Here is a 12,960-nt window from a genome sequence, read left to right as displayed (position 1 = left end):
AATCGTTTCCAACTAAGAACGGTAAGAAATTCATCAATACGCTCGGTAAAAGAAAGAGTATTTACCGTGTCGGTGTCAAGAAAAGGCATGTCGACGAACTCTATTAGGACATTAGAGAATCGGCGATATTTGCGTCCTTCGGCTTCCGACGGAATATCGAACGGTGCGTCATATTGAACCCGTAATCGATTGATTTCGGTGGCCTTGGCTTTGTTTGCAACGGTCTTTTGTCTAGGCATATGGATTTGTTTGTGCAATTTGGGTGAATGGAATGAAATTTGTGTGAAATAGATGAAGAAAATATGAAATAATGAAGGTAAGAGTAAAAGATAATGGTGGTGAATTGGGGAAGAAGATGAATAGGGTAAATATTTATGGGGAAGATGAGTGAATCTTGTTATTGGGAAGAGAAAAGATGATTGATTGGTGTAAAAATAGGTGATATAAATAGGTGTAAGTAATAGGTATTGATTAGGATAGTTGAATAGGTAGTAAATAGAGTAGGAATAGGAAAAGAGGGTGAAATTTCGCCCAATCCCGCACCTGCAGGTCGCAAGTCGCGACTGAGATTTTCAAAATCTCAGTCCCGACAGCAAGTAGGGAAGGGGCGAAATTTTGCCTAAAAAAAATTTCCTCCGCTGTCTCAACTGAGAATTCGAAATCTCAACTGAGATTCTGAAAAATCTGGGTAAAATTGAGACTGTTTTTTATGATTTTAACACTTCAAAACCAATTCCTCCGTGAAGTAAGTGACATTAATGTAAATATTAATCCCTGAAACTGAGATAAACAAAACTGAAAAATTAATTTGAAGGAAAACCAAAGGTTGTTCCTTAAATAAAAGAAATAAACTAATGAATTAATGCACTTTTATTCACTATTATAAACAATACCATAATATACATTTATATAGAAACATTATAAAAACATAATTTACAAACAATCACTCATATATATATTAAAAACAACAAACAGAAACACATAAAATATATATATCCCTAACTAGATGACAGACGACGTGCATTGGCCCTGTTAATCTTCGTTTGAACGAAGACTTGCCTCTCTGGTGCAGAAAGGAATGTTGGACCAGAACGGAAAACTCGTTTGACAAGTCCCTCGTTCTCCAAGAACTCGTAGTCTAAAATCGGGAATGGTTCTGTATCAGTCCAAGGAACAGAAATAGTTTCCTTGGCTCCTAAAATTATTCCACATATGATGTTGGCGAACCCAATCTTCCGTTTCTTCGAACGAGAAGCAGCAACTAACCCCTCCATTAAAATCTTTGAGGAGTTCACTGAGTTGCCTTGAAAAATGTCGCCCAACACATAAAGATCAGTATCTTTCACAATATTGCTACTGACTCGACCAAAAAGGCTGTGACAGAGGAATTTATGCAGATACAGCATGGACTTAGAATTAATGGATTTGTTGAAGGCAAGACGTGGATTGAATTGCCAAAATCCTGTTAGCATCCTCCATATGTCTCTAGAAGTCATATCCCTTCCAGGATGGTGTTGAGTTGTGTCTCGGGGTGGAAAGCCAACCCAATTGTGAAGTTCTGGATATCCAAAAGTGAATACCTCCTCCTCACAACGAAAACTGAGACGAACACGTCTCTTGTTGACGAACCTAACGGTGGAGAAAAATTCCAGAACCCAATTTCCAATTATAGGAAATTTCATAGAAACAAATTTGGTCCAACCCAAATTAGTCAGATAGCGATCAATGTCTTCGCTTATCCCGAGTTCCTCGTTCAGAAACTCGTCCAGATACATCATGCCAAAGAATTGAGCATATCTGAATTGCAGAAAGCGTTTCCCCTCATCATGGTTATAAATGGGAAACCATGCACCATATCTATCGGAGATATCAACTCTCCATTTTTGAGAAGAATTGTGTTTCTGAACGTTCTTCAAAGACTTAGTCATGTCTGTGATAGAAAAGAAAAATGAAGTCTGTAGGATTTGAGAATTTGAGAAAGAAATTTAGAAAGATGAAGTGAAAATGGAAGAAGTCTGATCCTACAGGAATATATAAGAACTATAAGTGAAAGGTTGTGTCTGTTAGAAAGAAATAGGTGTCAAAGTGATACCTCTTCGATTTAACTGACAGAAAATTTTGAAGAAAGAAGACTGTAATCCCTTACAGCTATTTCAAATGTAAAAAGACAGAAAATTTCTCAACTGAGATTTTCGGAATCTCAACTGAGATTTCCAAATCCTGGAACATAGAAAATCTCAACTGAGATTTCTGCATGTATAATTTCTCAACAACACTTAACACTTAATGAAAATTTCATAACATGACTAAATTAAAATTTTAATGTGAACAAAACTCATTTGTACTTAATGATAAATATATAAAAATAAAAAATTAAAGTAAATAAATTAAATTAATTAAAAAAACAAATAAATTAAAAAGAAAAGAATAAATTAAAAAGAAGAAGAATAATAATTATAAATATAAAATAAATAATAAATTAAAAAACTATAAATTAAAAACATGAAAATCAAAGAAATTAATTTTTATAAAATTTATCCACGGATTCAATTGCTTAAATAGGAACTCCGTCAAAATAAATTTTGCAACGATTACCATTGACCTTAAATCGGTCGCCATTAGACTTTTCTAGCTCCAATGTTCCGTAATCAAATGTTTGAACAACCAAAAATGGTCCAGCCCATCTAGATTTTAGTTTACCTGGAAATAACTTTAATCTAGAATTAAAAAGTAAGACATTATCTCCAACATTAAAGTTTTTAATTTTGATTTTGGCATCATGCCACTTTTTAATTTTCTCCTTATAAATGCTCGCATTTTCGTAGGACAAATAGCGTAATTCATCCAACTCGTTTAAGTCAAACAAACGCTTTTTCCCTGAGCTTTGCAAATCATAATTAAGGGTTTTTATAGCCCAATATGCTTTATGTTCTAATTCAACCGACAAATGACAAGCTTTACCATAGATTAATCTATAAGGTGTCATCCCGATAGGCGTTTTAAATGCAGTACGGTATGCCCATAGTGCATCGTCAAGTTTATGTGCCCAGTCTCTTCTAGAAGACGAAACTGTTTTCTCAAGTATCCATTTGAGTTCTCTATTTGAAATTTCTGCTTGACCATTCGTTTGAGGATGGTACGGTGTAGAGATACGATGGTGTACTCCGTATTTTTTCATAAGTAACTCAAAAGCTCTATTTACGAAGTGAGTACCACCGTCGCTTACCATAACTCTAGGAACTCCAAATCGACAGAATATTGAATTTAAAAACTTAACAACTACTTTAGAATCATTTGTCGGGGTTGCAATTGCTTCAACCCACTTTGAAACATAATCTACGACTACTAAAATATAATTTTTGCCAAAAGAAGGAGGAAAAGGACCTATGAAATCAATTCCCCATACGTCGAAGATTTCAACTTCCAATATGTTCTTAAGAGGCATGTCATCTTTCCTTCCTATATTCCCCGTTCTTTGACACTTATCACAGCGGATAATAAATGAACGGACATCTTTAAACAGAATAGGCCAAAAGAATCCGCATTCAAGTATTCTAGCTGCTGTTTTGCTTACGCTATTATGACCTCCGTAAGCGCTAGCATGACATTCTATCATTATAGAGTCATGTTCAAACTCACTAACACATCTCCTAAGTATTCCATCGCCGCATGTTTTGAACAAGAATGGATCTTCCCAAAAATATTTCTTAACTTCTGAAAAGAATTTCTTCTTTTGCTGAGAAGTCAATCCATCTGGCACAACATGTGCAGCTAAGTAATTGGCTACATCCGCATACCATGGAGTTATGACACTTTGTAATTGCATGAGATGTTCATCGGGGAAATCATCTTGAATGCCTGATGTTTCACCGATGGGACCGTTTTCATCCTCAAGTCTTGATAGATGATCGGCGACCAGGTTTTCAACTCCCTTTTTGTCTTTAATCTCAATGTCAAATTCTTGCAATAGTAAAACCCATCTAATAAGACGTGGTTTTTCATCTTTCTTAGCAAATAAATATCGTAAAGCTGCATGATCAGTATAAATGATAACTTTAGATCCTAACAAATAAGATCGGAACTTATCGCATGCAAAAACTACTGCAGTTGTGGTGTAATTTAGCTGTGCACCGGACAAAGTGTGACTCGCATAATATATAACATGAAGTTTCTTATCCTTCCTTTGACCTAATACACATCCTACAGCTAAGTCACTCGCATCATACATAATTTCGAAAGGTAGATTCCAATCGGGTTTCGATATTATAGGTGTACTGACTAAAGCCGTTTTCAAAGTATTGAAAGCTTGTAAACAATCTTTATTAAAATCAAAAGTTGAATCCTTCATAAGCAAATTAGTAAGTGGTTTGGAGATTACAGAAAAGTTCTTTATAAACCGTCTGTAAAAACCTGCATGACCTAAAAATGATCTTACTCCCTTAACAGTGGTTGGTGGGGGTAATTTTTCTATAACTGAAGTCTTTGCTCTATCCACTTCTAAACCTTTTTCAGAAATCTTATGACCTAAAACAATTCCTTCGTCTACCATGAAATGACATTTTTCCCAATTTAAAACTAAATTCGTTTCCTCACATCTAGACAATACTTTATCTAAGTTCTGTAAACATGCATCGAAAGAATCTCCATAAACTGAAAAGTCATCCAAGAAAACTTCCATTATGTCTTCAATGAAGTCATTAAATATTGCTGTCATACATCGTTGAAAAGTTGCGGGTGCATTACATAGACCAAAAGGCATTCTCCTATATGCAAAAGTTCCGTAAGGACATGTGAAGGTTGTTTTATCTTGGTCATCCGGGTAAATGTAAATTTGAAAGAATCCGGAGTAACCGTCTAGGAAACAGTAAAATGCATGACCGGCTATCCTTTCGATCATTTGATCAATGAAAGGTAGAGGAAAATGATCTTTCCTAGTAGCTTTATTTAGGTTCCTATAGTCTATACAAACCCTCCAACCGGTGGTGGTTCGTGTAGGTATCATTTCACCTTCATCATTTCTTACAACAGTTATGTCTCCCTTTTTAGGTACACAATGGATTGGACTAACCCATTCACTATCCGAGATCGGATAAATGATTCCATTGTCTAAAAGTTTAGTAATCTCATTTTTGACTACTTCTTTCATGTTCGGATTTAAGCGTCTTTGCCTATCCGCTTTAGGTGGCTTATCCTCTTCTAAGTGAATTCTATGCATTACTATACTAGGATTAATTCCTTTTAAGTCTGAAATTTGCCAACCCATACTTCCTATCCTATTTCTAACAACTTCTTTCAATTTTTCTTCTTGATCGCTTGTTAATTTGTTAGAAATAATTATAGGTAGAGAATCGCCTTCGCGTAAGAAAGCGTACCTCAAATGACTGGGTAACTCTTTAAGTTCTAATTTAGGGGGTGTTACAATTGAAGGCGGAACTGGTCCATCTTCTCTAATCAAAGGCTCTGGGTCCTTATCATCTAATTCCTCATCTATTATAGGTTCAATTATTTCTTCACTTTGAATTATATCATTGACACATTCCTCGACTAAATCAAGTTTCATACAAGCGAATTCCTCCATAGGGTATTTCATCGCTTTGTTCATGTTAAACTCGACCTTATCTTCTCTTATCCTTAAAACTACCTTCCCTTCCGACACATCTACTAGAGCGCGTCCCGTGTTCATAAACGGTCTACCGAAAATTAAAGGACAATTTACATCATATGCAAAGTCTAATATAACAAAATCGGTAGGAAAAATAAATTTATCGACTTTGACTAAAACATCTTCAATTATACCATATGGCCTCTTAGTGGTTTGATCCGCTAATTGCAAAACCATATTGGTACGTTTGATATCTTCTTCTAAACCTAACTTGTTAAAAATAGACAATGGCATTAAGTTTATACTTGCTCCTAAATCACAAAGACAACTTGGGAATTCAATATCTCCCAACTTACACGGAATAGTAAAACATCCGGGATCCTTGAGTTTAGTGGGCAAACTACTTGATAATATTGAACTACAGTCTTCAGTTAACGAAATGGATGAAATTCTTTCCCAACTGATTTTCTTTGAAATCAAATCCTTTAAAAACTTACCATAGTTAGGAATTTGTGTTATTGCATCCATAAATGTCAAATTGATATGCAAATTTTTAAGTTTATCCAAAAACGTTAGAAGTTGTTTATCATAGTCCTTATTTCGGACTTTGTGTGGAAAAGGTGGTTTGGGTACAAAAGTTTTGGTACCTGCGTCAGATGATGAAATATTTGTGTTTAAGATATCCTCTTTGGACTTTGGTAAATCATTTCCTGATAATGTTGCATCTTTGGGCATTTCAGGCCATTGATAATTTTTCCCTGAACGAAGAGTAATACCCTTCACCTGCTCTTTCGGATTTTCTTCCGTATGGCTGGGAAGACTTCCCTCTTTTCGGGATGGAATTGATTTAGCAAGTTGACCAATTTGAATCTCCAAATTATGGATGCTAGATGAGTGGTTTTTAATAAGCTGATCGAATTTATTTTTGATCCGTTTAAAACCATCGTCGTGATTACTTATTTTTCCACTGATAGCATCTTAAACTTGTCGATTTTAGAAGATAAAGTGCTAATCGTATCTCTTGACTGATTTTGATAATTAGTGGTACGATTTTGATTAGCACTGATATTATTGTTACTGTTATCTTTCCAGTTAAAGTTAGGATGATTCCTCCATCCAGAATTATAAGTATTAGAATAAGGATTATTAGTTTGGTTTTTCCCTTGGACAAAATTTACCTGTTCGATCTCACTCATATTTTCATAATCCACATCCGTTTGGATTGGATTGCCATTGGTATCTCGCGGTGCCATAAATTGGTCAATTTTGTGCGATAAAGCAGAAAATTGGGCTTGTAGCATCGCGACTGGATCAAGTTCAACTATACCTTTAACTGATGGTGAGGCTGAGGATGATGGTTTCGCCACTGGCATATGTCCACGTTCCGCGGGCCACATACTGCTGTTGATTGCCATTTCCTCCAAAAGTTCTCTCGCTTGGGCTGATGTTTTCTTCATAAATAGCCCTCCCGACATAGCATCTAATGAACCCCTAGTTGTAGGATTTAGTCCATTGTAAAATGTTTGCATTAAAAGTTCAGCGGGTAATTGGTGATGTGGGCATAAACGTTGAAGTTCTTTAAAACGTTCCCAAGTTTCATAAAGAGTCTCATTATCATTTTGAGAAAAAGATGTTAACTCCTTTATGACTCTTGCGTTTTTGCTAAAGGAAAATATTTCGATAAAAACGCTTGGGCTAATTGTTCCCAAGTGGAAAAAGTTGCGGCTGGCATAGAAGTTAACCATTCTTTGGCTCTATCCTTCAAAGTGAAAGGAAAGAGGCGAAGTTTGATTGCTTCTGCAGTCACATCTGGGATTTTAAAAGTGTCACAAATTTCTAGGAAATTTGTTAAATGGGTGTTAGGATTTTCGTTAGGTAACCCGTAAAATGTTACATTATTTTGCAACATATTAAGCAAAGCTGGCTTAATTTCAAATTGATTTGCGGTGATTCTGGGTCTAACGATACTATTGGTTACACCGGCCACACCTGGCCTAGCGTATTCCATAAGTGTTGGTGGGTCTGCCATTTTTTCTGGCTCGGTATGTGTTTTTACTGGGGTCTTATTTTTGTTTTTCTTATTTTTCTTGTTCTTCCTAATGGTTTTCTCAATTTCTGGGTCTATAGGGTCTGGTACAATGCCTGAACTTCGAGAACTGCGCATGAACCTGAAATCTTGCACGAACCGAAACTACCTACAAAACAGAATTTTGAAAAATAAATAAATTAGTAAATGAAAACTATTAAATTACAAAAGTTAAAATAAGTATGTTTAAACCTAGATTCGAAATAAAACACGAAAAATTTAAAATTTTGTCAAAAATTTTGGCGTTCCCCGGCAACGGCGCCAAAAACTTGTTGAGCGATTTCTGCAAGTGCACGGTATACGCTTGTAGTAATAAAAGATATCGAACCCACAGGGAACGCTTTTTAACTAAAACTTTATTTAATTCGGTTTAATCACGTGTTTAGGTTTAATAAAAGAAATACGTTTAGTTGATGAATAGGTTTTGGTAAATTAGGATTAGATAGAAGTATTATATCGAGTTTAGAGAACAATTCCGTTTTGGAATTTTGATTACAAAACAGATATTTCCGTAGTTGGAATAAAATAGATCTTATTTTCATAAAGCAAAGTAAACAACTTTAACTTTGTGAGATTATGGACATGTAACAATATAGCGATTTACTCAATTGAATGGCTTCGAACTATAGAAATCCCCCTGGCGTTGAGATGATTCCTACCTTAATCAAACTAGTGTTTTATTTCTGATAAGCCGCGATCAGCGATCATGTCATCCATAAAAACTAAATTCGTTAAGTGTTCAACAAAGTTCTTATATGAATAAGATGGAATAGAACGTTTTAATAAAAACACCAATTTATCATTTTGAAAATCATTTTGTCAGAACAATATCAAAATAACAACAGTAAGAATGTATTGAATAAATAAGTATATCATTAATGAAATGTGAATTTCCACAAGTTAACAGAGAAGTAGAAACTTGGATAGCATTGCAACGAAAACTTTGAGATCCGGGTCGTCAATCTTTCTCTCAAACTCCGTAGGCTCGTCAAACCTCATGCGCTTCAGCCGTCAATTCTTCTCGCTGGATCTTCGGAATAGAGACTGGTCTCGTCCACTATCAGAATGAAAACTAAACTAATATTGTGTTTATAACTAATCTAAATACAATTCGTGTACAACACGATTGTTTACAGAAATGAAATCTAACTTTCTGATTCTTTTCTGAATCAGAAACTCAACATAACAACTTTCTTCTCTAATTTCTCTAACTTTTCCAACTTAACCAACCTTGATTTCTGAAATGGATCACTTATTTATAGTTGTTGAAGGGTTGTAAATGACGGGTTGTGTCTGCTGGTGAAGGGTCGCTTTTATCCGAACGAACAGACGCGTTTTTCCGAATTTAAACATGTGTTTTGTGTGCAGGGAGGTTTGGTGTCGCGACTGAGATTCTGAAAATCTCAGTCGCGACATGGGATATAGGGGCGAGCTTGAAAACTTCATTTTCCCCCGATCTGGCCTCCGCAAGTCGCGACTGAGATTATGAGAATCTCAGTCGCGACAGAGAGATGTTCTCCCTGTCTCTCGACTGCTTTTCGTCCTCCTCGAGCGTTCTTCTGACTGATATGCATTCTCGGTACGTTTTTAAGGTTTTTCGTCCATTTTAGCTCCGTTTTTGCTCCGTTTTTGCTCCTATTTGGATTTTACCAAATATTTAGGTACCTTGCATCAAAGAAGTAAATAAAGACGTAAAAGTATTCCAAAGGAATATAATTAGCATGATTTTAATGTAAATTTAACGTATTTATATAGGATATTTTAGGTATATTTTGGGCTTAACACATTCATCTTGTACATTCATTTCATGATGTCTAGAATGTTTCACTCATGCATCTTTACCTTTTCCTTGGCTAGATTATAATCATGGCCCAATCTAGTGGTTTATACCATAATCTTGAGAGCGAAGTGCAAAAGACCTTAGTGAAGTGCCTCCTTTCTAATGAGTTCAAGAATGCTCTTAACATCTAGAAGGCTTCTGAGAATGATATGACTGATGAAACAACTAGTCGATTTGGGGAATTAAGGAAGCAAGCTTAGAGCTCCAAAGGGATAGTAAGAGATCTTGACCTCCGAGAAGCAATTAAGCAAGTCCTCCCTGATATTCTTGCTTCTATTGAATTCAAGACTGAGCTAAAAAAGTTGATTTGAGAGACCCTAAATGAGTCGTTGATCATTGAGACCCCCAAAGCTGCTATTGTGGAGCCTATTTTCCAGTTGATACCGCAGTTTTCCCCTCTAACATCCATTCCACGAAGACCTGCCTCGCATCTATCTACTCCTCAACAATAACAAGTTCCACCCAATTGGAGGAGTAAGTTTAACAAAGTTGTTCACCCTTCATCACACCCTCAGTATGTTAAGGTGAAAAGGAAAATCTCCATTTTTACTCAACCCTTGTTTAAAGTGTTCAGAAGGCTACAAATGCATAATTTTCTCCATCCTTTGCCAACTAGTGATAATTTAGCCTCTGTCCCAGCTAAATGTAATGGATGCTACAATTTCCACCAATAACATGGTCATGAGACAAACTATTATACTAGATTGAAGCATGAGATTCAAGATCTTATTAATGTGGGAAAGATAAGTGATCCAAATTCTTCCCGCAGGTGAATCCTTCAACAAAGCCTTGAACAAAGAAACTCTAGAATGAATCAGAATGAGCTAAAGAAGAAGTTCTCAAGATCGAGGATGCTAATAAAGTAAATGGACCTAAAGCTCCGTAAAGCAACATGAGAGTGGAAGATTTAAATTTTAGTCTTTTGTTTTTTATCTTTCTTTTGTTCAAGAAAAAAAACATTATGGGCTATTTCTTTCAATTTTAATAAAATTATGTTTTTTTTTGTGCGAGATTGATAATTTTGTACATTCTCATATGCACCACATATCAGCATTTGACATTCACTTGTTTGAAACACTTCCATTGTTATCATGGCATGGATGAAAGTCCTAAAAATATGCTTATTGCTCAGAACTTAACCAATGAAGAGAGAAGATTCATGGAGTGAATAAACAAAATAAATCATGAGAAGTGTTTCCTTGGCCTTACAATGATAAGCCAGACATGGATTCATTACGCAAAAGAGTTCTAACCTACTTGCACAAAAAGAAGGTTGAAAAAAAAAAAGAATTGGCAAAGTTCAAATAAAGAAGAGAAGAGGCGAGTAGTAAGGCAAAATCATACTAGTCAAGCACTAAGATTTCAGTGATTAGGTCACCTCCAATTCCAAAACGGACACGGTTATATGGATACACCATTCATGTTGAAGCAGGAAGGAGCAACCAACCCATAGATGATAAATGATCCTATTCCATTAGAAACAACATGGTTTATATCCATGATGTGATGATCCAATACTAAAAAGAAGTTGCTAGAAAATTTCAGGGGCAAAGCCTAGCAATAAGAAATCAAGATAAAGCCATCCAAAGCCATCTTGGAAGAAAATCCTTCATAATTCGAATGAGATTAAAAGCCAACACCATCAACTAAGTGGCTTCAAGGTAAAAAAAAAGTGAACAATAGTGCTTCACAAGTGGCTAATCAAGCATTCAAGGAAAGCTCACTTTAGTCAAGGAATAAAATGGAATCTATCAATCTTGCTATCAGAAGTTCATATCCAACATGGAAATTCCAAGCCAAGATCAATAGTGCAGTTAAGTGAAGACAATGACGACCACAAGTTCGGGAAGACAATCACCCTTAGTGAAGCCAAGAAATCCTTCCCATGAAAAAATATCAAAAAATTAAAAATGAAAAATGAAAATATCACAATAGGTTGAAAATCCACAAAGGACAACCTATGCAATAATAAGAGACTTCCCAATGAGTGAAGACCCGCAAATGGCATCCATTTGAAAATTCGGGAACAAATGTGAGAAAGTAAAATAGCTGAAACGTGAAAAACTGAAAAGGCACGTTTCAGTAACAATGGTTAGGAATCTGAGCAATATACAATTCAATGTATATTTATCAAGTGTTTTGTTTGAGTTTAACAGTTATAAGTTGTATATACGATGAAATGTTTGAACCAATAAATATCATACCCCAAGTGAAAAGAAAAAAATTCAAATAAATAAAATCGGAGTAAAAAAGACTACTCCTCCCTCTATATGCTCCTTGAAGCTTGGTCTCTCTGCTCCTCTGTTGTCCTCTTAAGAATTGAATTTGACTGAAGCATCTTGCTTTTGTAATCATCAAGAGTAATAAACTTGAGTCCAAATATTGAGTTCTTCTCTCCTCATCAGTATACACAGGCTGGCCAACACAATGTGTAACAAAGGTTCACTTCCAACGGTGGTGTTCCACAATATAAACGTAAATAAGGCCTCACCTCAAGTTTTTTAGGGGCATCCACCCACATGAACCTCTAGTTAGCACCCAAGCTGTAATCAGGGGTACATCCACATGATCTAATCACCTGCCAGCCAGTTCATAAGGCTTTTCCACTAGTCAAAAGATTGAGCACCAACTCACCTTCGATGATAAGTGTGGAAATCAACAAAGAAATGAATTTTAGGTCCATGCACTCCAAATTATCCAATTTCTCTTGCATCTGTGAAAATAAAGGAAAAAAATAATGTTGGATTGAAAAACCTCAAAAGAGGTTGTCCAAGCAAAATGAGAGATAGAGAAGAAACTGTGAGATGTTAAAAAGTTGAATTGAAAACCCATAGGGGCAGTTCAGGCAAAAGGAGAGATATAGAATATCATAGATATCTCGTTAAGTTGAAAACCCGAAAAGGGCGACTCAGGAAAATATTAGGGGAAAATGAGCACACGAATAATTCCTAGAAAAAAATGATGACCTCATCAAGCTGAAACCTTTCCTCCAGAGCTTCTTATGCCAGACCTATCTATCCTCGTCATTTGCAGACAGTCTAAGCTCTCACAAACTAGGCATGTCGTCAAAACATGATTTCCTAATCCTAAAGGCGCGTCATCTCTCAAGTCTAGAAAAGAGAATCTATGAAATCAGTCCATGCATACATGCATAATCTTCATATGCATCTACCAATATATCCACACAAAGTAAAATGCACGTGTAGTACATTCACACACACATACTTTCATGCATCCACGCATAAATACTTTAAGAGATTAGGCCATACCCATCAACACGCATAAGCTCATATGCATCACTAAACATAGTCATTTATCATTTCATTTGATTACTGCACGAGAAAATGGGAATCTTGCTTTAATGCAGGGAATACCTGAACTCCAGGACAATCGTCACCACAAACTAGGGGAACAAGGTTAATCTTGATAATA

At 35.7% G+C, this 12,960-nt stretch overlaps 1 non-coding gene across 1 annotated transcript; it reads left to right on the top strand.

Moving 5' to 3' along the window:
- The first annotated feature begins 7,147 nt into the window (after window positions 1-7,147).
- On the top strand, window positions 7,148-7,254 carry LOC136204284 (small nucleolar RNA R71). The gene has a single exon (XR_010675131.1). It is a non-coding gene; the product is annotated as a small nucleolar RNA R71 (small nucleolar RNA).
- Window positions 7,255-12,960: the final 5,706 nt, after the last annotated feature.

The sequence above is a fragment of the Euphorbia lathyris genome, chromosome 8 (assembly GCF_963576675.1).
Source record: "Euphorbia lathyris chromosome 8, ddEupLath1.1, whole genome shotgun sequence".
Lineage (NCBI taxonomy): Eukaryota > Viridiplantae > Streptophyta > Magnoliopsida > Malpighiales > Euphorbiaceae > Euphorbia > Euphorbia lathyris.
Note: the sequence above shows the minus strand (reverse complement) of the source record. Positions and strands in the feature narration are given on the sequence as shown.